Genomic DNA, 23,568 nt, shown 5'->3' with positions numbered 1-23,568 from the left:
AGCAAGCCATCTACTCCTCGCTTATACAAAACCGGATCATCCCACAAATAGTGTCGAGCTTCTCTCTTGAGCTTCTTTCTTTGATTCTTTGAAAATGAAGGTGAAAACTCCCCACATGCTAGAAAATTAACCAAATCGGCAAAGCAAGGGAGTTCCTTCACATCAATGGCATATAAAAAATCATCAAGCATTCTATCTTCAATAGGGGAACAATCATCTTGGACTTGGAAGTCTTCAAGGCGGGAGAGGTGATCCGCCACAACATTCTCCGCCCCTTTCTTGTATCTAACCTCAATATCAAAGGTTTGAAGTTCAAGCACCCACCGAAACAATCTAGGCTTTGATTCCTTCTTAGGAAAGAGATATTTGAGAGCCGCATGATCCGTGAAAACAATAATCTTAGAACCCAACAAATAACAACGGAATTTCTCAAAAGCATGCACAACTGCCAAAAACTCCTTTTCCGTTGTTGTGTAGTTCCGTTGAGCTCCATAGAGAGTTTTTGACATATAATAGATGACACGGAGCTTCTTATCAACCCTTTGACCCAAAAAACCTCCAATAGCCGTATCACTAGCATCACACATCAATTCAAAAGGTAAATCCCATCTCGAGGCTTGGACTATGGGGGTGGAAGTCAAGGCTTTTCAATTTGTTGAATGCTTCCAAGCATCTATCATCAAACACGAACTTGACATCCTTTTGAAAAAGATCATTGAGGGGCTTAGTAATTAGAGAGAAATCCTCGATGAATCTCCTATAAGACCCGGCATGCCCGAAGAAAGATCTCACACCTTTTACATTGACCGGAGGTGGTAGCTTTTCAATGACTCCAATCTTCGCTTGATCCACCTCTATTCCTTTATGGGAGATCTTATGACCAAGGACAATGCTTTCCTCAACCGTAAGGTGACATTTCTCCCAATTCAAGACTAGATTCACTTTCTCACACCGAGCCAAACACTTTTTAAGGTTCTCAAGGCATGTCTCAAATGAAACACCTCTGTAGACACCCAACTGTGTCTCCCCAAAACTAAACCCAGTGATGAATACTTTTCACGTCATTTGATTATCGAACGAAGTGAAAGTGTGAAAAGTCTAGTGATGAGGATGTTTTTTTTTTAAAATATTTTTCTTTTTGTTTTTAAAAATATTTCTTTTCTTACTCTATTTATATAAAAATAGCCAGTCCAATTTGGTTTGGTCCATGATAAGGGTCCAATAATAGTGTAGTTGGATTGGGCTTGATAAGAGCTTTCCAATGATATATTATAAGGCCCAATTCCGATGAATTATGAGGAAGTTATGGATTAAATTAAATTAGGCCCAATGATTTTAAATGTGGCCCAATGATCTAGAGGAGGGCCTATTAATTATTATTCCTAAAGTAATTAGGATTGATTTTAATCTTCTAGGAATATCTAGAAGGTTATCTTTAATTCTAATAAGATTAGGATTGATAATTATATTTTTAAAGAAAATATGTTTTATTTCGAATAAGGTATGTTAAATCTAATTGTAAACCTGCGTGGACGCAGAATTACCGGTAACCAGTTTAAAAGGTGATTCTGCGTGAAAAAGCGCGTTGTACTTTTGAACCAGCGTGAGACGACAGAGTCGTCGCCTGGCGACGATCTTGTCGTCTGGCGTTGACTCCTGTCGTTGGCAACAAGAGGTATTTTATTCCGAATATGATTTTCTTTGATCCCATGCTATTTTTTCTATAAATAGGGGTCGTATCTCTCCGTTTTCATTCACAATCAACAATCATTCATCTACGAAAAACAATCAACAATCATCTATTTTCTTTCTTTCTCTAAAAGCTAGAAGCTTTCTCTCTCTATTCTTTTTCTAAACCTTCCCTCATCCAAAATTCCACACTCATTAGCTCTAGTCACACCTAGCCAAGTTCAAAGTTGCCTTCGCCCTAGACGTGAAAGGTTGAATATTTCTGAGGGTTTGGTCCTAAATCTCTATTTTAATTATTTAATTTAATTGTTTGATTTATTATTTTCCTTGAAGTTACTAACGTGTGTATTTTGTTATTATAAAGAGGTACGAGGCATTGAAGTAAGTAATTTAATTGTTATTATTTTGATATAGAAATCGTGCTTTGATTATTTTGCTTCCTAGTATCATGTTAGGATGCTTTTATAGATTTCTAATATCATGTATATTATTATGATGCTTCCTATTTATTTCCTAATAGCATGTTAGTATCATGTTAGGAATAAAGCTTTGATCTTCATTGTTTAGTGACATGCTAGGGTTTGTTATTAATCTTGTTAGTATCATGCCTAGGATCTTGCTATTATTAGTATGCTTTGAGATTGAGAATATTATTATTGATGATGATGATTGTTGCTATTATGTTTCTTGATATTATATATTATTATTGTTATTGCTTGATCACGCCCTCTCTTGCAGGTTTAAAGGGAATTTGTACTTGTAATCACACTTAATAAGATAATTAATAATCTTGTTTACGCTAATATGATTATAATTCAAGTGATCGACAATAATAGATTTGTTTGTGCATTAATATTCAACCAACATAGATTAAACAGGTTTAGTGTTAATCTATTGATTGTATGTTAGTCAGAAAGTGCACATGAATACGAGAAGAATAAAGTAGAGGCCTATTTTTAGGACAGGTTCAATCTCTTTTAGGTTGGATTTGTACCTTCATCCCTGAACTTCTTGTCATGGTTCCAGACCTATTAGAGTTAACTATCTCCTGGATCGTTAAGGGGTGTAACCTTCACCCTGTGAACGGTTTACAAGTTCCTAAAACTTGTTGGCGACTCTTTTACTCTAGCTTCCTTCCCTTTGGACTCCACCATGCTTAAGTGTATGATCACAGTGGGGCTCAAGTGTGGGATGCTTGAAACATTCCCTACAACCTCCCACCGAAAAATCATCCATGAACACTTCCATTTCCTTCTCCAACATATCTCCAAATATGCTCATCATACACCGTTGGAAGGTGGCGGGGGCGTTGCAAAGCCCAAATGGCATTATCCTATAAGCAAAGTTCCATATGGGCAAGTAAAAGTTGTTTTCTCTTGGTCATCCGGGTGAATAGGAATTTGAAAGAAACCGGAATAACCATCAAGAAAACAATAATACTTATGCCTTGTTAGTATTCCAAGCATTTGATCAATGAAGGGAAGGGGGAAATGATCCTTTTTGGTGGATGTGTTTAGACGTCGATAATCTATACACATCCTCCATCCCGTGACCGTCCTTGTAGGAATGAGCTCACCTTTCTCATTCTCCACAACGGTCATGCCTCCTTTCTTTGGGACAACGTGGATCGGGGAAACCCACCTTGAGCTAGAGATGTGGAATATGATTCCCGCATCCAATAGGTTGGTGATTTCATTCTTGACTACTTCCCCCATTTGAGGGTGATGTTTTCGTTGTCTTTCTATGCTTGGTGAGGCATTATCCTGAAGAGTGATGTGGTGCATGCATAATATGGGACTAATACACTTGAGGTCATCAATGGTATAGCCCAAAACACCTTGGTGCTTTCTCAACACACCACACAACTTTTGAGCTTGGCTTTCATTCAAGGAGGAACTAACAATCACGAGAAAAGTTGAGTTAGGGCCTAAGAATTCATACCTAAGGTGTGATGGAAGAGGTTTGAGCTCAACCATGGGGACACCTTTACCTTCTTTTGTTGTAGCCGCTTGCAATGCTTTTTGGCTAGTGATGTTCATGCACATTTGCTCATCAACATATTCAAGGCTTCCATTGAGCACATCTTCATACAAAACCATATCTTTGCGAAGAACACCTATCTTTTCCTTATTCAACAAAATATTCTCAAGAGCATCATTAGAGGTGAGCAATTGCTCATGCATAGAAGACACAACATGATCAAGAGAGTTAATCATCATACAATTCTCCAAGTAAGAACTTGGATACTTCATACTATCATTCAAGTCAAATTCAATCACCTCATCTCCTACTTTAAGTGAAATTTTAGCACTCTTCAAATCAATCATAGCACCCGAAGTAGCGAGAAAGGGTCTACCTAGAATGATAGGAATGGTAGCATCTTCGTCCATATCAAGTACCACAAAATCCACCGAAATAACAAATTTGCCAACCCTCAAAGGGACATCCTCTACCTTACCCTTTGGAAACTTAATTGATCTATCAGCCAATTACAAAGTAATGTTGGTAGGAAAGAGTTCCCCTAATTCAAGTCTTTAGTACACCGAATATGGCATAAGGCTAACACTAGCTCCTAGGTCACATATGGCATTATCAATTTGCATTTTGTAAATAGCACAAGGGATGGAAAAGTTTCCGGGATCTTTTAGCTTAAGTGGAATCTTGTTCATTATGATTGCACTACAATTCTCGGTCAAATTCACCGTCTCCACAACATCACAAGTCCTCATACCGCTCAAGATGTATTTAAGGAATTTTGCATAATTCGGCATTTGGGTGACAATATCGGTAGATGGTAGAGAACGATGAAGTTGTTTGAGCATGTCAATAAATCTTCTAAATAGTTCATCCAACTTGTGTCTCATGAATCTTTGTGGATAAGGAAGCTTGGGTTTCACAACTTCTCCCTCTTCCTTCACCTCCTTAGGTGGCTCTACCATTACTTCACTTAAAGATGCACCATCTCTCTCATCCTCAACTAAAACCTACTTGGCACCCTCCTCACTCTTACTCTTGCTAGGAAAACTCTCCTCAAGCACCCTACCACTTCTTGTGACTATGGCATTAACGGGTCTCTTAGGGTCTAAGCCTTGAGAAGGTAAAGAAGAAGGGCTTGCATGGTCTTTCAAAGCATTGGCAAGTTGAGAAATTTGGTTTTCAAGCATCTTATTGTGGGTTATCATTTCATTAAACTTCTTATCACTCACCGCCATGTAAGGTATTTAACAACTTGGTTTGGTTTTCAATGATTTCCTCCAAGTTAGTCCTAGAAGAAGAAGAAGAGGGTTGAACATAGGAATTATCACTTTGGGTCTTTGGAGCAAATCCGGGTGGGGGACCCCTTTGAGCATTGTTTTGAAAATTTCCCCTAATTTGATTGTTCCAATTACCTCTACTTTGATTTTAACCATAACCTTGATTATGGTTACCATAATTTTGGTTATAATTACCATAATTTTGATTTTGATTTTGGCTACTATAACCTTGGTTGTTATAGTTACCTCGGGAATTTTGGTTCCCTTGGTTCCTATTACCACCACCTTGGTTATAGTTGTCAAAATTTCCATGGTTGTTGTAATTCATATTCCATTGACCTCTTTGATTCTTAAACCTAGAATCATTATTATTTGACACATAGTTCACATGCTAATTCCACATTTCCATCTTGATTATCACAAACATCCATACATGCATGAGGGCAATTAGAAGCATCATGATCATATGATCCACAAACATCACAAAACAAGCAACCACTAGACATGTTACTAGAATAGGGAAAGGGTTGAGAGTTAGAAGACTTACCTCTCCCCTTAGATTGGGAGGGAAGATTCAAAACGTGGGAGGTAGCACTTTCCAACTTTGCCTTGATAGCGGACATTTCCTTCCCCAAGTTTGTCATTTGTGAGGACAAGTTGTTTATGGCATTAAGATGATCAACCGAGTACACCAAAGAACTACTCTTGCTAGTTGACTCCCTTTCACCATCTTGCCAATCTCTATTGTACCTCACTACGTCTTCAATTATGTCTACAACTTCCTCCTCCGTTTTATTCATAATGGGACCTCCGACTCCTCCATCAAGACACGACTTTCCTTGAGGACTTAAGCCACCATAAAAGATTTGAATAATTTGGTAAGTAGGAATTTCGTGGTGAGGACATTCTCTTTGATACTCCTTGTACCTTTCCCATGCTTAATAGAGGCTTTCACTAGACTTTTCCTTGAAACCTTGAATCAAAGCTCTAGCCTTCACCGTTTTCTTTTATGGGTAGAAACGGGATAGAAATTCCTTGGTCACTTCGTCCCATGTCCTTAGAGAATTGGGTTTGACCTCCTTGTCTAACCATTCCAAGGCACGCCTTATGAGAGAAAAGGGAAAAAGCTTGAGGCGGATGAATTCTTGGGAAATTCCATTCACTTTGATAGTGTTGCAATACTTTTCGAATTCTTTGAAATGGTTTAGCAGGCTTTCATGTTTAGCCCCACTAAATTGTCGCCTCTCTATCAAAGTGATCATTTCCGGCCTTATTTCAAAGTCATTTACCGGTGTTGTAGGTGGAGCAATCCCACTTTCAAACCTATATGCACCCGGAATCCCCAATTCCTTCAACGTCACCCTTGGATTTTCTCCCATCCTTGCTTGTTCTTCTTGTTGTGGTTCCTCTTCACTTGGAGGGCTAGAACTCAAATAACGTCTAGCAAATCTTATCCTTGCAATTTTCCTCTCAATTTCCGGATCAAGTGGCACTAATGAACAACCACGTGCTCTGCGCATACAATCTTAAAAGAAACAATTAGTAGCACGGCTACAAATGTAGCCAAAAAGAGAAAACTATTTTTGTATTTTTTTTCAATTAAAATGAAGTAGACTCAACAACTATAACAAAGCACCAGTCTCATTCCCCGGCAACGGAGCCATTTTGACGTGTCATAATCTAGGTCGTTGAAATCTAAAGCACCACCAATCAAATAATTAAGAAAGTCAAACTTATTCGTAGTACAAGACAAGTCCGAGTCGAACTACGAGGAATGAGATGGAGAATGCTATAGCCTATGGTCAAGCTACTTCGAAGAATGAGAGGAGAATTGAGTTGTAACTAAGGTTTCAATCAACTAATCAAGTCAAGAAAATCAATATGCTAAACACTAGGGATTACGGTTCCACATGCAAGCTCAATGACTATGCCAATTGATGAAGAACTTAATTGATTCAAACGTTGTAAAGGACAAACAATAGTTGCAATTAATAGAATTCAAGAGCTATCTCCTATAAGTCAAGCTAGGGTTCACTATGAATGACTAACAGGGAAAATCACAATCAAATTCAACCAATTAAAGCAATTCTCAAATCAAGGGTTCATGTCATTGAAATTTGCTAATGCAATCTAGATTACTCATCTACGTTGATCACTCCCAATCAAATTAATCACATTCACAACTATGTCAACCAATTTAATTGCAACAATTCAATCAACCAAGAATCATCAACTAGCAAAAATCATCAATCAAGCATGCTTCCCCTTCTCCCTAGCTACTAATCTACTCATAGATCATAATGGAATTGAGAAAAAAAGCAAATTGAATAAAAAACGTCATCATTTTAAGCTTAATCAAAGAGAAAATCAAATTCAACAAATTCTCAAACCAAAGATCAACAATCAAATCAAACCTTCAAGAATTAAAGGAAAGAGCAAGCAAAAGTAAATTCAAAGAAAGAAATTCTCACTAATTTTCATTGATTGAAGATGAAATCCAAGCTCAAAGATGCAATTTGAAGTACAAAACAAGTAATCTAAAGTTTCTCTCTCTACTAAATCTTGAAATAAGTCTCAAGTACAAGTGAAATCGTCATCCCCTAAAAAGGGAAAAGTCAAGGGGTATATGGAGCGTAGAGGATTGGAGCAAGGCCGTGCGCACGCATCACAGGCCCGTGCGTGCACACGCAAGGGTCTGCGAGTACGCACAGAGGGGCCTGCGTGCGCGCACCCCTCCTGTGGTGTTGCGGCGTGCATAGCTCCTCTTGCTCGCTCGTAGATCCTTGTGCGAAGTTTTGCTCCTAGAGCTCTCGTGCATCCCTATTGTCGGTGCTCTCGTGATGATGCCCGCGAGGAAGGCAACCCTTGATCTTCAAATATTTGCGCTTTCATGACCTAGAATCAATGAGGGCGCAACCGTGAGAGCGCAACAAATAAAACTTTGAAACTTTACTAACAAAAATTCAAGTAAAAGTAAGAGAGAAAGCAAAAATGAATAGAAACTAAACTAAAATAGCTAAATAAGAACAAAAATCATGAAAAACTCATAAAAGTGAACGAAAAACCAAAGTGAGTTATAATGACGGAAAATAAAAGAAAATTAGAAAGATTATATGAAAATAAAGCAAGAAAATATAGAAAAAGGAATTAAAAGCTACTCTATTGAGTGCCATAAATGACGCTCATCAATTAGCTAGTAAAATTTCTTTTTCTTTTTATTGAACTAATCTTTGTCGATTGTCCTATCTTAGAGTGGGAGCAAGGTTTTTCCCCGGTCGATTACCACGATGCTTAAACGGAATTGGCCGGATGACCCTAAGAAGACCCCTGCCAAGGTGGAAAAGACTCAAACAACCCAGACGGCATCGTTTGTGCCGCCGGGGCAGGAAAGACCAACGACCGGGGGTAAGGGCCCGGCTGCGTTGAAGGCTCACAGTGATACCGCTGAGATTGGTAGTAAAGAGTCTGGCGTCTCTAAGACGCCGAAGGGTGGCATGCCACCCGGTGCTGCATCTGGCTCTGCAGCGGCTGTGGGCATTGTGGACCCTCAGTCTGGAGCCCAAGGTATGAATAGTCTAGAAATCCCATGACCGTTTGACTACTTGGTGCGAGTAAAATCCCAGACCTCTCAGTCTGGAGATTCGCCGAGCAGTCGGCATGATATTGGTGCCGCCTATGTTGCTTCCTCTCAAAACCCTTCTTCTGGTGCAGATACATTCTAGAGATGGCCAAACATACAACAGTATGCCAGGTGGATGTTGAGGACCCTTACCCGGTCAGATAAGGATCGGGTCCCTGGATTACAACAGGTTAACTTCGACCAGATCCTTGCCTTGCTAGCTTAGGCAATTTGTACCCTTTTCTTGATGTATAAGTTGCAAGAAAGTTGGCTAACTCTTTTTCAACGCCTGTGCCTTTTCGGCAATATTGAGGGTAGACGGGTTAAAAACCCCGTTAAGAAAGAAGCAGGAGGAGGTAAGAGACGCCAAAAATTGGGTGATTGATGCCCTTAACTTTGCTAAATATCGATCTATTATGGGTGACGTTGAAACTAAAGCAATGGAGATGCAACAAGAGGAACTTGTCAAGGAACTCACGGCTGCGGTGGAGATCGATGGCTAATAACAAAGTTACCACCTTGGAGCTAGAGCTAAAAAATGATAAGTCTAACCTCAAAGCTTTGGAAGCGGCTGACATAGAGAACACCAAGATGAGGGCAGACGTCAAGCAGCTCGAGGTGGAAATGGCCAACATGTAGGCGGAGCATGGTGCTACGCTTAAGAAGGAGCAAAAGCAGCTGGTGGCGAAAAACGAGAAGGATTGCGAGGAGCGCATGAAGCTAACTTGGAGTCTCATTGATCCGCACACCGACTGGGAGTACTTCAATTTGAGGTATCAGTACGCCTCTGAGGTTTACGATGCCCAGCAGCTTTCTGAGCTGGCGCCGCCTCCCTTCAAGGAATGGGCCTCTTCCCAAGGCATTGAAATTGTCTCAGATGAGGAAGACGAAGAGGAAGAGCCCAAGAATTAGGCCCTGGTTGACCCTATCCAAGCTCAACCTGATCAGACTGCGGTTGACCTTCCGCCTAGCCAAACCCAGGTGGTGCCTCCTCCTTAGCAGCCTTAAATTTTTAGCGGCAGTATGCCAATAGTATCTTCTCCGGCTTGCGCGCCGTGTATCTTTGTATTTTTACCGACTAAGGAGTCGGGTAACTCAACAATTTTATTGTCTTTTTCCGGATGTTAATCCGGTTAACATTATCATCCGGCCATTTGGTCGGGTTTAAGTTTATGAAATATGCCGACTGAGTCGGTTTTGTTCAATTTGCATTTCAGTTTTTTGAATTTTCGCATTTTTTATTTTTGCTTGCGTATGTATGTGAATTTGCCTAACTTATCAAAAGCATGTGGCAACCGGCTGTACATGCCCCTGGGCGGCTGTGTGGTTGGTTTCATGACTTGATTGATTGGCTTGGGAACTTTTGATACTTTAAAGAGTATGAGACGTTCCTAAGTCAATCAATCACAGTAGTGATTGCTCTAAACTAAGTACACAGCCGTCCAACAAGTGAATCAGCCGATTTTGTACCGTTTGGGGTACTGGCAATCCAATTGTACTCTATGTCCGTTAGCCCCATTGGGTGGACTTGTACAATTTCGAAAAATAATCTTAGTTACACTAGCTTCCTTCCCTTTGGACGCCACCATGCTTAAGTGTATGATCACAGTGGGGCTCAAGTGTGGGATGGCTTGAAATATTCCCTACACGCATGCTTTAAAAAGTTGGGCAAAAATTCGAAAATTGAAACGAAATAGCAAATTCATCAAACCGACTCAGTCGACAAATTTCATTCAAGCTAATAAAAACCGGATATTAATGTTTACTGGATAACATCCGGGACAAAATAAAAATTGTCACCCGACTCCTCAATCGGTAAAAATACACAAGTACTCGGCATGCAGGTCGGAAAAGCAGAAATTTGGCATACTGCCATAGAAAATTCAAGGCTGGGCCACGTGGTTCTCCTCTTTGGGATTCTTCCCATTAGATTGAAGCTCAATGGCTTCACCTTCTTCGGGGAGCTCCTTGGCAGGTTCTTCAAGCTCAGCGTTTGCCCAGGCCTCAAAGGACTCAAGCTCCGGCTCCCCCTTCTCTCTTAAATACACTACATTTTCAGCATATTGAAAAGCCAGAGCCCACAAACCATAGTCCTTGTTGGGGTAGAGAGATTCCCAGGCGATCTTCATCCAGGCGTCGGAGTCCGCCTCATTTTCAGCAATCAGGCGGTGTTGCTCCGCCTCGATTGTTGCCTTGATATTCATTTGGACTCGCTCCGCATCGTTCTTCAGCCTCTCAACCTCCGCCTTGAGCTTTACATTCTCCTAGGAGGCACCCTGCAAGGCCTTGAGGTCTTCCTCCGCCTTCTTGAGGTTAGTTTCAGCCGTGTTGGCCTTCTCCTTAGCCTCATCCAGAGCTTTTTGAAGACCCTTGATCTGTTTCGCCTGTTGCATCAATTCGGCTTTAGTTTCAAGTTCATTAATTGTACATTGATATTCAGCAACATCTTGAGAATCCCTAGCTGATCTAGTGGCTCTCTTTACCTCATCCCTCTTCCGGGCATATGGTCGTTTGAGTCCATTAACCCTGAGCATGGCCTGTAGACACAAACGGTGTCATTCATGCGGGAGAAATTATGCTTAGTTCCAGGAAAGGGGAATAAGGTATACCTCAGACAAGAGTGCAGTGATACATTCAACATTGAACGTCTCAATGCCCGGGATGGCATCCTTCTCCTTCTTGGGAACGGCTGCCAGCATGGACTGGGCATGCGCTTGGACATCCGGCCATCGGGGGGATTGATCTGCACCATATGTGAAAGGGGGTAAGTGAGCTATATACACTAGTAGAAAAACAGCAAAGAGCACCCCTATATTGTCACCGGTTCAAGGCAAACCGGTGGAAAAAAGGCTAAGATTGAAGCAGCGTTAAACCGGGAAAGACATTTGGTACCGGTTCAGTGTGAACCGGTGGCAAAAATGTAAAGGCCACCGGTTTGAAGGTGCCAAATGAACCGGTGCCTTTTCAAAATAAAAAAAATGCGCCTTTTCTTCTCCTTCCTCTCTTTCTCTTTCATTTCCCTAGCTTCAATTCCCCGACTTCCTTCACTGTTTCATCAGACAAACGAACCCTCCCCCTTTTTCCCTCCACCACAGCCGCCACCTTCACCGGCCACCAGGGGTGTCGAAAACCACCACCCTTCTCTTTTAATTCTCCCCTGCCATTCTCTTTTCCCTTTCTTTCTCTTTCAAAGCTGCTGCCTCCACCAGCATTGTTCGAAAACAGCAGCTCCACCGCTGCGCACCGCCTCCACCACTCCACCGCCACGCTACCTCCACCATTGCGCACCACCGCTGCTACCTCCACCACCGAGGGTCGTCCTCAATCTCTCCTCCCCTTAGCTTCTTCCACCTCCAACTAGTTTAGGGTAAGTTTTTTTTTTGTTAAAAATTGAACAATTATTTTGAAATATGTAATTCTATTATTTCAATAGCATTTTGAACAATTATTGTTAAGCAAATTAAAGTCAAGGAATGTATATAATTTTACCCTAATTTTTTTAATTTTTGAATTGGTTTTTTATTTAGAAATTTTGAATACATATTATAGATTAGAGTAATTTTGTATGTTTAGAGTAATTTTGTATGTTTAGAGTAATTTTGAATACATATTATAGATCAGAGTAATTTTGCATTACCTTGTTCCTTAGTTGAAAAATTTGTATGATTTAATGGGTTATTTTGAGGTTGATTTAATGAGTAATTTTGAATATAATAGAGATTAGTAAAAATGTTACTTAATTAGTCGAATTTTGGTATGTTTTAATGTGTAATTTTAGGTTGTTTTAATGGGTAATTGTAAATATATTAGAGAATTAGTGACCTTGCTACTAATTAGTTGTGATTAAATTAGAGAATTGTGATTACATTAGAGAATTGTGAATAATTTAGAGAATTGTGATTAAATTAGAGAATTGTGCATAAATTAGAGAAATAGTGATATTGCCACTTAATTAGTTGTGAATAAATTAGATAATTGTGAATACATTAGAGAACTGTGAATATATTAGAGAATTAGTGACGTTGCTAATTTTTGTTTTTTTAATAGATTCATATGTGAATTGAAGCACGAGTTTAGCTTGAGGACGACATATTGAGCTCAAGTGGGTAGTTCATAAGTGTACATCCATTGTAATTGCTATATTGGTATGACTTATAAACTTTACTAAGCTATATTTCTTTCTATTTATCCATTTAATAAAAGTTTATTCATGATATTGCAACTTGTGTATTGTTTGATTGCAAATAAACACAACAATATATAGAATACTTGCATCATCATATGCCTAGATACCCGTTTAAGGCTTTCTCATTAGGAGAAAGTCTTGAATAGTCCCCGGTTGGGACTGTTCTTGAATGTGTACTCTCACTTAGGTGGTGAATGTGTGTTTTCTTTTCGATTTTAAGGAACATCTTGGCTTACCATTTCCTCACCATGTTCTCTGGGTACATATGTGGGTAATTAATTATCTACATTGTGTACTTGGAGAACTAGGAGGAAATGCTGCCGGATTTTCCTTAAAATTGGAAAGTTGACATACATTCACTAGTGAGAGTAGACATTCAAGAATGGGTTAGGTTGGAGTGATAAGGACCCTTTAGAAACATCATTTTTTCACTATATGAATGGTATATTCACGTTTTGTAGTTGAATTTGATTTACATAAAATATGTAGCAATTACACTTTATTCTTTATATGTTGCTATATATGTTTAGAGACAATTTACTAAATGGAGAAATATCGTGGTTGGATTTATGGTAGATGTGATACATTGGAATTTCGGAATGGGGTTCAAGAGTTTTGCGAGAGGGCTTTAGCTTATCAACGCAAACTGGGTGACAAAGGCCTTTATTGTCCTTGTGTTGATTGTAATAATGTGAATGTGGTCGATAGTGTTGAAATCATTAGAGATCATGTAATATGTCGTGGGTTTAGGCATAAATACCATGTGTGGATTTGGCACGGAGAAGGTGGAGAGTAAAGTGGGGATCTTGATCGGATTGATGTGCGTGTTAGAAGCAGTGAGATTCATGTGGACGAGGAATACGAGAATGTTGACTATATTGTTGATAATGGTGAGGCTGGAGCCGATGATGATCAGGCGGATGAGGTCGAGGATGAACACGTGGATGAGATGTTGCATGGTGTTGAAGGTGGAGTGTTTGAGTTATTATCGGAGGCTTCTAAAAAGCCTTTATATCCTGGGTGCAAAAAATACTCCAAACTATCGGCCGTGCTAACACTTTTCAACATTAAGTCGAAGCATGGGTGGACGGACATTAGTTTTACTTCTTTGTTGACCGCATTAAGTGAATGTTGCCTGATGGGAATGAAATTCCTAAGTCTTAATATTACGCAAAGAAGCTCATGTGTCCCTTTGGTTTAGAGTATAAGAAGATACATGCATGTCCTAATGATTGTATTCTGTATCGAAATGAGTATGAACAATTGCAGGAGTGTCCACGATGCAAGCTGTCGCGCTACAAGCGCATGAGTTGCAATCCTGGTACGGAGGGACCTCCTGCTAAGGTGTTGTGATATCTTCCCATTATTCCAAGGTTTAAGCGTCTATTCTCAATACCAAAAGACGCTAAAAACTTGAGGTGGCATGCAGAGGGAAGAAAGAAAAATAGAATGCTGAAGCATCCAGCTAACTCTCCACAGTGGAAGAACATTGATTTGAAGTTTGAGAAATTTGGTGATGAATTCAGAAATTTAAGGCTTGGGTTGTGCACGGATGGGATGAATCCATTTGGAACTCTTAGTACCCAACACAGCACATGGCCGGTACTTTTAGTGATTTATAATTTGCCTCCTTGGTTGTGCATGAAACGTAAGTATGTAATGCTTTCATTGCTAATAACGGGGCCTAGGCAACCTGGAAACGACTTAGGTGTTTACCTTGCGCCGCTTATTGACGACTTGAGAAAGATGTGGGACGAAGGGGTTTCCGTTTTCGATGCTCATCAGAACGAGATGTTCACATTGCGTGCAACCCTTATGTGGACCATGAATGACTTCCCTGCATATGGAAACTTGTGTGGGTACAAGGTTAAAGGGAAAAAAGCATGCCCCATATGTATTGATGACACATCAAGCGTATACCTTGCTCATTCTCGCAAAGATGTCTACTTGCAAACTCGAAGGTTCCTTAGGCGTGATCACCCGTACCGTAGGCAGAAAAAGGCTTTCGATGGAACAGTGGAAGAGGATACTACGCCTAGACCATTGACTAGTGCTGAGATTTGTGCTCGGGTGAAAGGGATGCGAACGGTGTTTGGAAAATCAGAAAAAACTATGGTCTCAGCTGCTCTGTTTAAAAAAGAATCAATCCTTTGGAAGCTTCCGTACTGGAGAGAACATGACGTTAGGCACTATCTTGATGTGATGCATATAGAGAAAAATGTGCGTGATGCATATAGAGAAAAATGCGTGTGATGCTCTTTTGGGAACGCTTATGAATATCCAAGGCAAAACAAAGGACAGAAAGGGTGCACGGTTAGATTTGAAAGAGATGGGGATTCGTCCAGAATTGTGGCCTCAGGAAAAGGTTAGAAAGGGGAAGGAACCGAGAAAAGAAGATGAAAATGTTTCGAAAAAAGGGAAGGAGAAGAGCAAGGGAAAGGGAAAGGCCACAGATGCGTCAAAGAAGAAATTTGAGGGTAAAGGGAAGGATGAAAAGACTTATTTACCCCCGGCTTGCTATACATTGTCAAGGGTAGAGAAACGTATGTTTTGTGCATGTCTGTACGACATTAAGGTTCCATCAGGGTACTCATCTAACATGAAAAGATTTGTAACCTTGAATGGAGAATTGAAGCTGAGAAGTATGAAATCCCATGATTGTCACATTATGATGCAAGTATTCCTACCGATTGCAATCCGTGGTATTCTACCGAAGCACGTAAGGGAAGCGATTACAAGCCTTTATTCGTTTTTCAATACAGTTTGTAGCAAAGTGCTTGATCCTTGTACACTAGATGCTTTGCAAGAAGATGTGGTTGTGACTTTGTGCAAATTTGAGATGTATTTCCCACCCTCATTTTTTGACATAATGGTTCATCTGATTCTTCATTTGGTGCGTGAGATTAAGTTGTGCGGTCCAGTGTTCATGAGGTGGTGCTACCCTTTTGAAAGACACAAGGGTATATTACAAGATAAAGTGCGGAACCGGGCTCACCCTGAAGGAAGTATGATGCAAGGGACCGTGGGTGAGGAGATAGGTAACTTTGTGGCGGACTACATAGCCCTTGCTCAACCTATTGGTCTTCCTACTTCTCGACATGAAGGTAGACTTGATGGTCATGGCACAATTGGGTCGAAACGAATGTCACCTGACCGAGATCAGTTCTTACAAGCACACCTTTATGTGTTGCACCATGTTTCAGATGTGCACCCATATTTAGACGAGCACATGGCTAGTTTGCGTGACGAATTTCCATCGAAAGGTGAAAGGGCACTTATGCAGTTGCATAATAAGAGGTTTGTTAATTGGTTTCGTGATCAAGTAATGAGTCGATTGGATGATACTAATGTGACCGATACAGTACGATGGCTTGTGTACGGTCCTAGGGATGATGTTCGTTCATTTGAGGGATATGACATCAATGGGTACACTTTTTGGACCGAAGGTCGTGATTTGAAATCTTCCTCCACCCAAAACAGTGGTGTAACGCTTGTGGCATCGTCAAGGGAGTTTTCAAGTGCTAAGGATAAATCACCTGTCGATGCAGAGTTGTCATACTATGGTCGAATTCAAGAAATATGGGAGCTTGACTATTGTAACTTCACGGTTGCTCTTTTCAAGTGTAAGTGGGTTGACAATATCAGGCGTAACGTCAAATATGAGGACTTTAATCTTGTAGATCTTGGCCACTTGAATGATAGTGCAGAACCATTTATCCTTGCATCTCAAGCTAAGCAAGTGTTCTACGTAACTGACCCAGTCGATTCAAAATGGTCTATAGTGCTAGCTGGCAAAAGAAGAATCCTAGGCATTGGAGATGTTGAGGATGAGGAAGAATATGATGTGTTTGATGATTCTGCACATTTCACTGTTCCTAGACCTGTTGTACTAAATGACATAGACAACGAAGCAAGTTATATGCGATCAGACCACAACGAAGGAATTTCAGATTGAGGTAGTATGACCATAAGAAGGTGAAAATGGCTTAAATGACCTTCTACTTAACCCAAGTCCTTTTTTTTGTGTATGAACTAACATTTAATCATTCTAACAACTCATATTCATTATATCTAACATGTTTGTAGTTTGAAATTGCCTAAGTGTACTCATTTGCACTAATACTTTACTATACACTAATATTGTTTTATGTTTGTTTTGACAGATGCTTATATCTCATAGAGGACGATCATGACCCTGATTGTGTAGTGGACATTGAGGATGATGACTATGATGAAGAGTACGAGGATGAGCCTTATGATGTGAACAAGGAGGTTGACTTGGGTGAGCCAGAGGATCAGGCACAAGATGAGTTTGAGCGTAGGCTTGAAGAATTTGAAATTTCAACTGAACGTGCACCGCCTTGTAAATACATCATGTGAGATTGTTGGTGCGAACTTGACTCCTGAAACTCATGGCCAAGGACAAGATCAAAACAACACAGGTGGTGGAGGGGGGGGGGGGTGGTAAAGGCACCGGCTCAAAGAAAGGGAAGGGGTCCGACGAGAAGTTTTAAGAAACCAGACGGTCCCATGGTCTTGGAGTATGACAACAACGGCCAATCCGAGGGCGAATGGTGTCGACAATATGCTAACCATGTTGGCATGTGTGCGCGGAAAATCCCCATTATACTTGTAATGCGGCAAGTACCTCCGGGTTTGATTCAAACCTTTTGGGATGATACAAGGGTAAGTGTGTTTTTGGCACATTTAGACAATTTAAGACCTTCACCTTATGGTTGTTAGTAAATAGAAACTAATAATCGGTTTGTATTTGTGCTTGTAGAGGCTGTTTTCTATTCCTAATGATGCCGAGGAGAGAAGGGTGTTTGAATCTTCATTAGCGGAATGATTCAGAGGCTTTAAGACCACCTTGACTAATGGATGGATCTATAAGAAGAAGAAATCAAAGAAGAAGAAAGCTGTTGAGGATTACCCTCTCCCGTGGAAAAAATGGTCGATCGTGTCAAAAGAAGACTGGGAAGAGTTCGTTATTCAGAAGACTCAAAAGAAAGCCATTGTAAGTTTGTGTAAATTTGATCTCAATTGAATAATAGCTTTACTCTTTTTGTGGTATTGATACTAACATTTGTTTTTATGTAGGAACTTTGAGAGCAAAATAAAAAAAATGCATTGAAGAAGGAGTACACCCATCGTATGGGGGCTAAGACATTTGCTGAAAAGAGACCTGAGTGGATAAAAAAGGGTTTATACCCTAAATCGCTTCTAGTGGCATCGAAGGAACCCTCTAGTTCCACGGTCACTACTTTGGTGAGTCGTGCTGGTGATTTCTTTTGTTCTCTCCATACGTTTGATAAGGAAAACGGAAAATGGGTCATCAAGGGTCCGGAAACCAAAAAAATGGCAGATAAACTGTAAGTTACCTGTGAACTGTTGAATTTTAAGTCGCTTTTGCATCAAAATCACTATACAAACCATTAATTGTATTACTGACATCCTTTTTCCTTTTCCTACAACTTGAGCACACTCAAGAACTGGTGGAGGGCAAATTGGTCCCAAGTGTGGAGAATGACCCTTTCACCATGGCTTTAGGAAGGCAATACCATCCAAGACGAGTAGTAGGTTCGGGAGGGTCGTTACTAGGATGGCAAAAGGTGATGGGTCTAGAATACACGAAATCGGGTAGATCTCGAGCCAGTGTTAACTCACCGGGGGAGTTGGATGCCAAGGTGGCATCAATTAAGGAACAAGTACGCAACGAGTTAGTAGGTGAATTCAATGCTTGGGCGAAGCAGATGAACTTATCGACTTTGCCGTTCCTCGAGACTACACCGGTCGACTCATGTTCTCAACCAAAAGGACAAGGAGAAGGTGATAGACATGGAGGAGATGAGATACACGGAGAAGATGTGCTACCTGAGGTAATTTCAATTAGATTATTAAAAGTTTTAAAACACTGAGTTAATTGAGATCTGAGGTGGCATGATTGATGAACTGTTGCAGGTTCCTACTCCTACACATGCGGACTCGAGGGAGATTAATAATCCAACACTGCATGAATATCCAGATTTACAGGTGATTTGTAACCCTCTACCTTAATGAATTTCGTTATATTATCAATGGTGTAGTAAAAGCCTTATTTAGATAACTACTTTTTGTAAAGTGTAGGAAGACACCCGGTGTGCCCTTCTAGCCCGGGGGCATGCAAATAGTGTGCAATTGAGTTTCGTGGCGTATGGTAATGCATAAGCGACGACCGGTGCTACGGCGGGGCCACATCATTACTCGGTTGGGATCGCTTTGGTGGTTGAGGGGTTCGAAGACATCCCAAAACCCGTATCGATAGAGGAGGTTAAGATAAAAAAAGGTTTGGCAAGCTATACGTAGCTTCGTTGATTGGCCACGTACGTGGGTGAGGTTGATTAACGAGGTAATTTATTTATTTTTATTTTTTTAGTGTTAAATAACCGTTACGCACTCTCTAACATCACCTCTGAAAATAAAACCGCCGAAATAGCACGACTCCCCGGCCCCCATCTCCGATGACGAGGCAGCGGCGGCCTCGGCTGGTGCTCCCTGCGCTGCTCCGGCCTCCGGCAGCCGCTGCCGGGGCTACTTCGGCCTCGGAAGCAGCTGGCTGCCTGGGCTGCAGCAGCCCCGACAGCCGGCTTCCTTGGCTGCAGCAGCCCCGACAGGCGGCGGCCGGGGCTGCTGCAGCCTCGGCAGGCGGCTGCGTGGGCTGCTGCAGCCTCGGCACCGCCTACCTGGGCTGCTGCAGCCTCAGCACCGCCTGCCTGGGCTGCTACAGCCTCGGCAGCAGCCTGCCTAGGCTACTGCAGCCTCGACAGGCAGCTACCGGGGCTGTTGTGGCCTCGGTGGGGGCTGCCAGGGCGGCCTCAGCCTCGGCGGCGGCTGCCTGGGCTGTTCCGGCAGCAGTGGCGGCTCCCTCGGCTGTTCCGGCCTCGGCGGAAGGTGCACTCTTTTTTTTTTAATATTTTGAGCCATTATTTTTTTTTCCTTAACTCACCCGGTCGTTGAATTTATATCATAATTACATATTTATAAGTGATTGTGACTTGCAATAACATAAAAGAAGCTAAGTTCTATGTTTTTGGGTCCATTTCATCAAACTAAAGCCATTCTGAGCCAAAATGGCTTCTCACTTGCCTATTTTCTTCATTTCTCAACTTATGAACTTATTCTTTCTCAAACCATATCATAATTACATATTTATAAGTGAATGTGATTTGAAATGACATAAAAGAAGCTAATTCTAAGTTTTTTGCTCCATTACATCAAAATAAAGCCATTTTGAGGCAAAAATGGCTTCTCACTTGCCTATTTTCTTCATTTCTCAACTTATAAACTTATTATTTCTAAAACCATTTCAAAATTACATATTTATAAGTGATTTTGACTTGAAATGACATAAAAGAAGCGAAGTTCTAAGTTTTTGGGTCCATTTCATCAAAATAAAGCCATTTTGAGCAGAAATGGCTTCTCACATGCCTATTTTCTTCATTTCTCAACTTATGAACTTATTCTTTCTCAAACCATCTCATAATTACATATTTATAAGTTAATGTGAGTTAAAATGACATAAAAGAAGCTAATTTCTATGTTTTTGGCTCCATTTCATCAAAATAAAGCCAAAAAAGGGCAAAATGGCTTCTCACTTGCCTATTTTCTTCATTTCTCAACTTATAAACTTATTCTTTCTCAAACCATCTCATAATTACAGATTTATAAGTGATTGTTAGTTGAAATTACATAAAAGAAGATCATTTCTAAGTTTATGGGTCCATTTCATCAAAATAAAACCATTTTAAGCCAAAATAACTTATAATATGCCTATTTTCTTCATTTCTCAACTTATAAACTTATTCTTTCTCAAACTATATCATATTTTGCATGGAAGCAAAACTTCAAAGAGAAAGAGGGTGGAGAAGCCTAAAAGCATTGATCAACCTAACAAGAAGCTAAGTGAACAACGGTCCAACAGTGAACAAGCGTCGAAGTTGCACTCTTCGAAAGGTTCACCCATGCAACCTACTCCACTTGTTGAAGACATTGTTCTTCAATCGCTCTCTGCTGACATGACCTTTCTTCACAATCGTGCTTGTCATTTGGTCGATCCCATGGAAGTTGCACTTCCTAAGGCAATGTTCCACTATGATGAGGATGCAGTTGCATGGATCAGCAAAGAAGATGTGAAGGAATTTCTACGTGGTGCAAAGCTTAACATTTCCCTCATTCAAACATTCATGAGGTACTTCAATGCCCACATAATCTTCACTTTTTTCAAGTTATTCAAATTTGTGGTGATTATCCTTCATTTGATTAATTATTCAATGTTCATGCACGTAGAGCACTACAGAAGTACTTAACTGAAACTGATTCTCCTTGTAAAGTTGGGTGGTTATGCCCCGAGCAGTTATCCACTACTAGAATCATAGGCAACCCCCGTGACGTGTTGTACTATGTTGAACAGAGTATCAGGGAATCAGTGCGTGCGGGAGACAAGTTCATATTCGCCCCATGTTATAGAGAGTAAGTCTAACCAAGTCAAATTCAATCGATTTGGCCTCATTATATGTTGACTCCTAAATATTAATTTGCTTGTCTATTGTGAACTTATGTAGGGAGCATTGGAGCCTCATGGTTATTTGTAATTCCAATAACACAATTTATCACCTTGATTCAGCTCGATCATCGGAGAAGTGGCTAGTGAAGTCTATATTGCAAAAGTAAATATATATAGCTACCTAGTGATGATTATTGCTAATAATAACTAATTTAGTAGTCAAACGACTAATCAAAGTTGAATGTACTTTATTTACTACAGTGTTATGAAGAAGCTACATTGTCGTGCTCCATAGGGTCCAACATGGAAGTCACCGTTGGTAATTTACATGATATTGTGATTATCTTCAAAATCTATGTTAGTAAATATTTGCTAATTTCCTTTGCATGTTTCACTGATGTGATTTTTTCGTCATATGATAGTGCGCACAACAAGAAAATGGACTTGATTGTGCTTTGTATGTGATGAGATTCATGCTTGACATAGTGACTCATTGTACGGACAGTCAACAGCTTGATGAGGTAAGTCCTAAAACTTAATGAAATGCTATTTTGATGTGATTTCTATCCTTAGACACCTAATATTACCCAACATTGACATGATATGAGAATTAAGTAGGTCATTTGATAAGAAAGGTAGAAAATGGGCTGAATAGAAGTCATATGGGCCATATTTGGGCCATTTTGTGTTAATATGCTCTTTTGATGTGATTTCTTTCCTTATACACCTATAACTAGTTAATATTGACATGTTATGAGATAAATAAAGTTAATTTGATAAGAAATGTAGGAAATGGGCAAAGTAAAGTCATATAGGCCATATTTGGGCCATTTTGAGTAAAAAGCGTCTTAAACCTTAATAAAATGCTCTTTTGATTCAATTTTAGGGCTTAGACACATAAAAAAAGGTGACATTGACATGTTATGAGAAAGAAATAGTTCATTTGATAAGAAATGTAGGAAATGGGCTAAATAGAAGTCATATAGGCCATATTTGGGCCATTTTGAGTAAAATGCGTTGTAAAACTTAATGAAATGCTATTTTGATGTGATTTCTAGCCTTAGACACCTAATATTACCCAACATTGACATGTTATGAGAAATAAATAAGTCATTTGATAAGAAAGGTAGAAAATGGTTTGTATAGAAGTCATATGGGCCATATTTGGGCCATTTTGTGTTATTATGCTCTTTTGATGAGATTTCATTCCTTATACACCTATAACTAGATAATATTGACATGTTATGAGATAAATAAAGTTCATTTGATAAGAAATGTAGGAAATGGGCAAAGTAAAGCCATAAAGGCCATATTTGGGCCATTTTGAGTAAAAAGCGTCTTAAACATTAATAAAATGCTCTTTTGATTCAATTTTATGGCTTAGAAAAATAAAACTAGGTGACATTGACATGTTTTGAGAACGAAATAGTTCATTTGATATTTATATCTATACATATATGAATTCTTGTTTTTAATATTATTAGTATCTTATTGTAATATTTAGTAATATTATTATTATTAGTAATTATAATAATGATATTATTAATTATTTTATTTAATATTATTGCTGGAATTACAGGTTATTATTGCTGGAATAACATGGTGTTTTTTTTTTAATATTATTGCAAGAAAAAAGGAATATATATATATATATATATATATATATATATATATATATATATATATATATATATATATATATATATATATATATATATATATATATATATATATATATATATATATAATTGAAAAGGCACCGGTTAACCGGTGCCAAAAACTGCTGCCACCAAAAAAAAATATTGCGCGGGACTATATTTAAGGCACCAGTTAACCGGTAGAAAAAATAAATAAAGGCACCGGTTAACGGGTGCCAAAACCGGTTTATGGCATCGGTTTTAAACCGGTGGCAAAAAGGGGGGTAATTGGCACCCCCCACATTGTAACTGGTTCAAACCGGTGCCTTAGGCCAGGTTTGAACCGGTGCCCTTTGTTGTTTTTCTACTAGTGATAGGCGGTACCAGCTTGATGCCGGCTGTCGGACAAAGAAGTCTGTTGGGAGTGAGATTTCACTCGCAACGGCCATCCTAGCTCAGGCGGGGATTCACTAGTCTTGGGCGAAAATCTGGGTTCTGGGCCAAATTCGACATTAAAAAGGGGATTAAATAAATAAAACCGAGCTACTAATCTAATTAGCAACATAAACCAGAAAATTAAGCCAAAAAATAAACCTTGAAAAACATGATTATAAAAATAAACGAGCGGGGCTCCGATACCG

General features: G+C 39.8%; 1 non-coding gene across 1 annotated transcript; it reads left to right on the top strand.

The window, feature by feature from the left end:
- The first annotated feature begins 5,831 nt into the window (after positions 1-5,831).
- On the top strand, positions 5,832-5,937 carry LOC145573457 (small nucleolar RNA R71). The gene has a single exon (XR_014097479.1). It is a non-coding gene; the product is annotated as a small nucleolar RNA R71 (small nucleolar RNA).
- Positions 5,938-23,568: the final 17,631 nt, after the last annotated feature.

The sequence above is a fragment of the Chenopodium album genome, chromosome 12 (assembly GCF_948465745.1).
Source record: "Chenopodium album chromosome 12, dcCheAlbu1.1, whole genome shotgun sequence".
Classification (NCBI taxonomy): Eukaryota; Viridiplantae; Streptophyta; class Magnoliopsida; order Caryophyllales; family Amaranthaceae; genus Chenopodium; species Chenopodium album.
The sequence above is the reverse complement of the archived record's forward strand: the minus strand, read 5'-3'. Positions and strand labels throughout refer to the sequence as shown.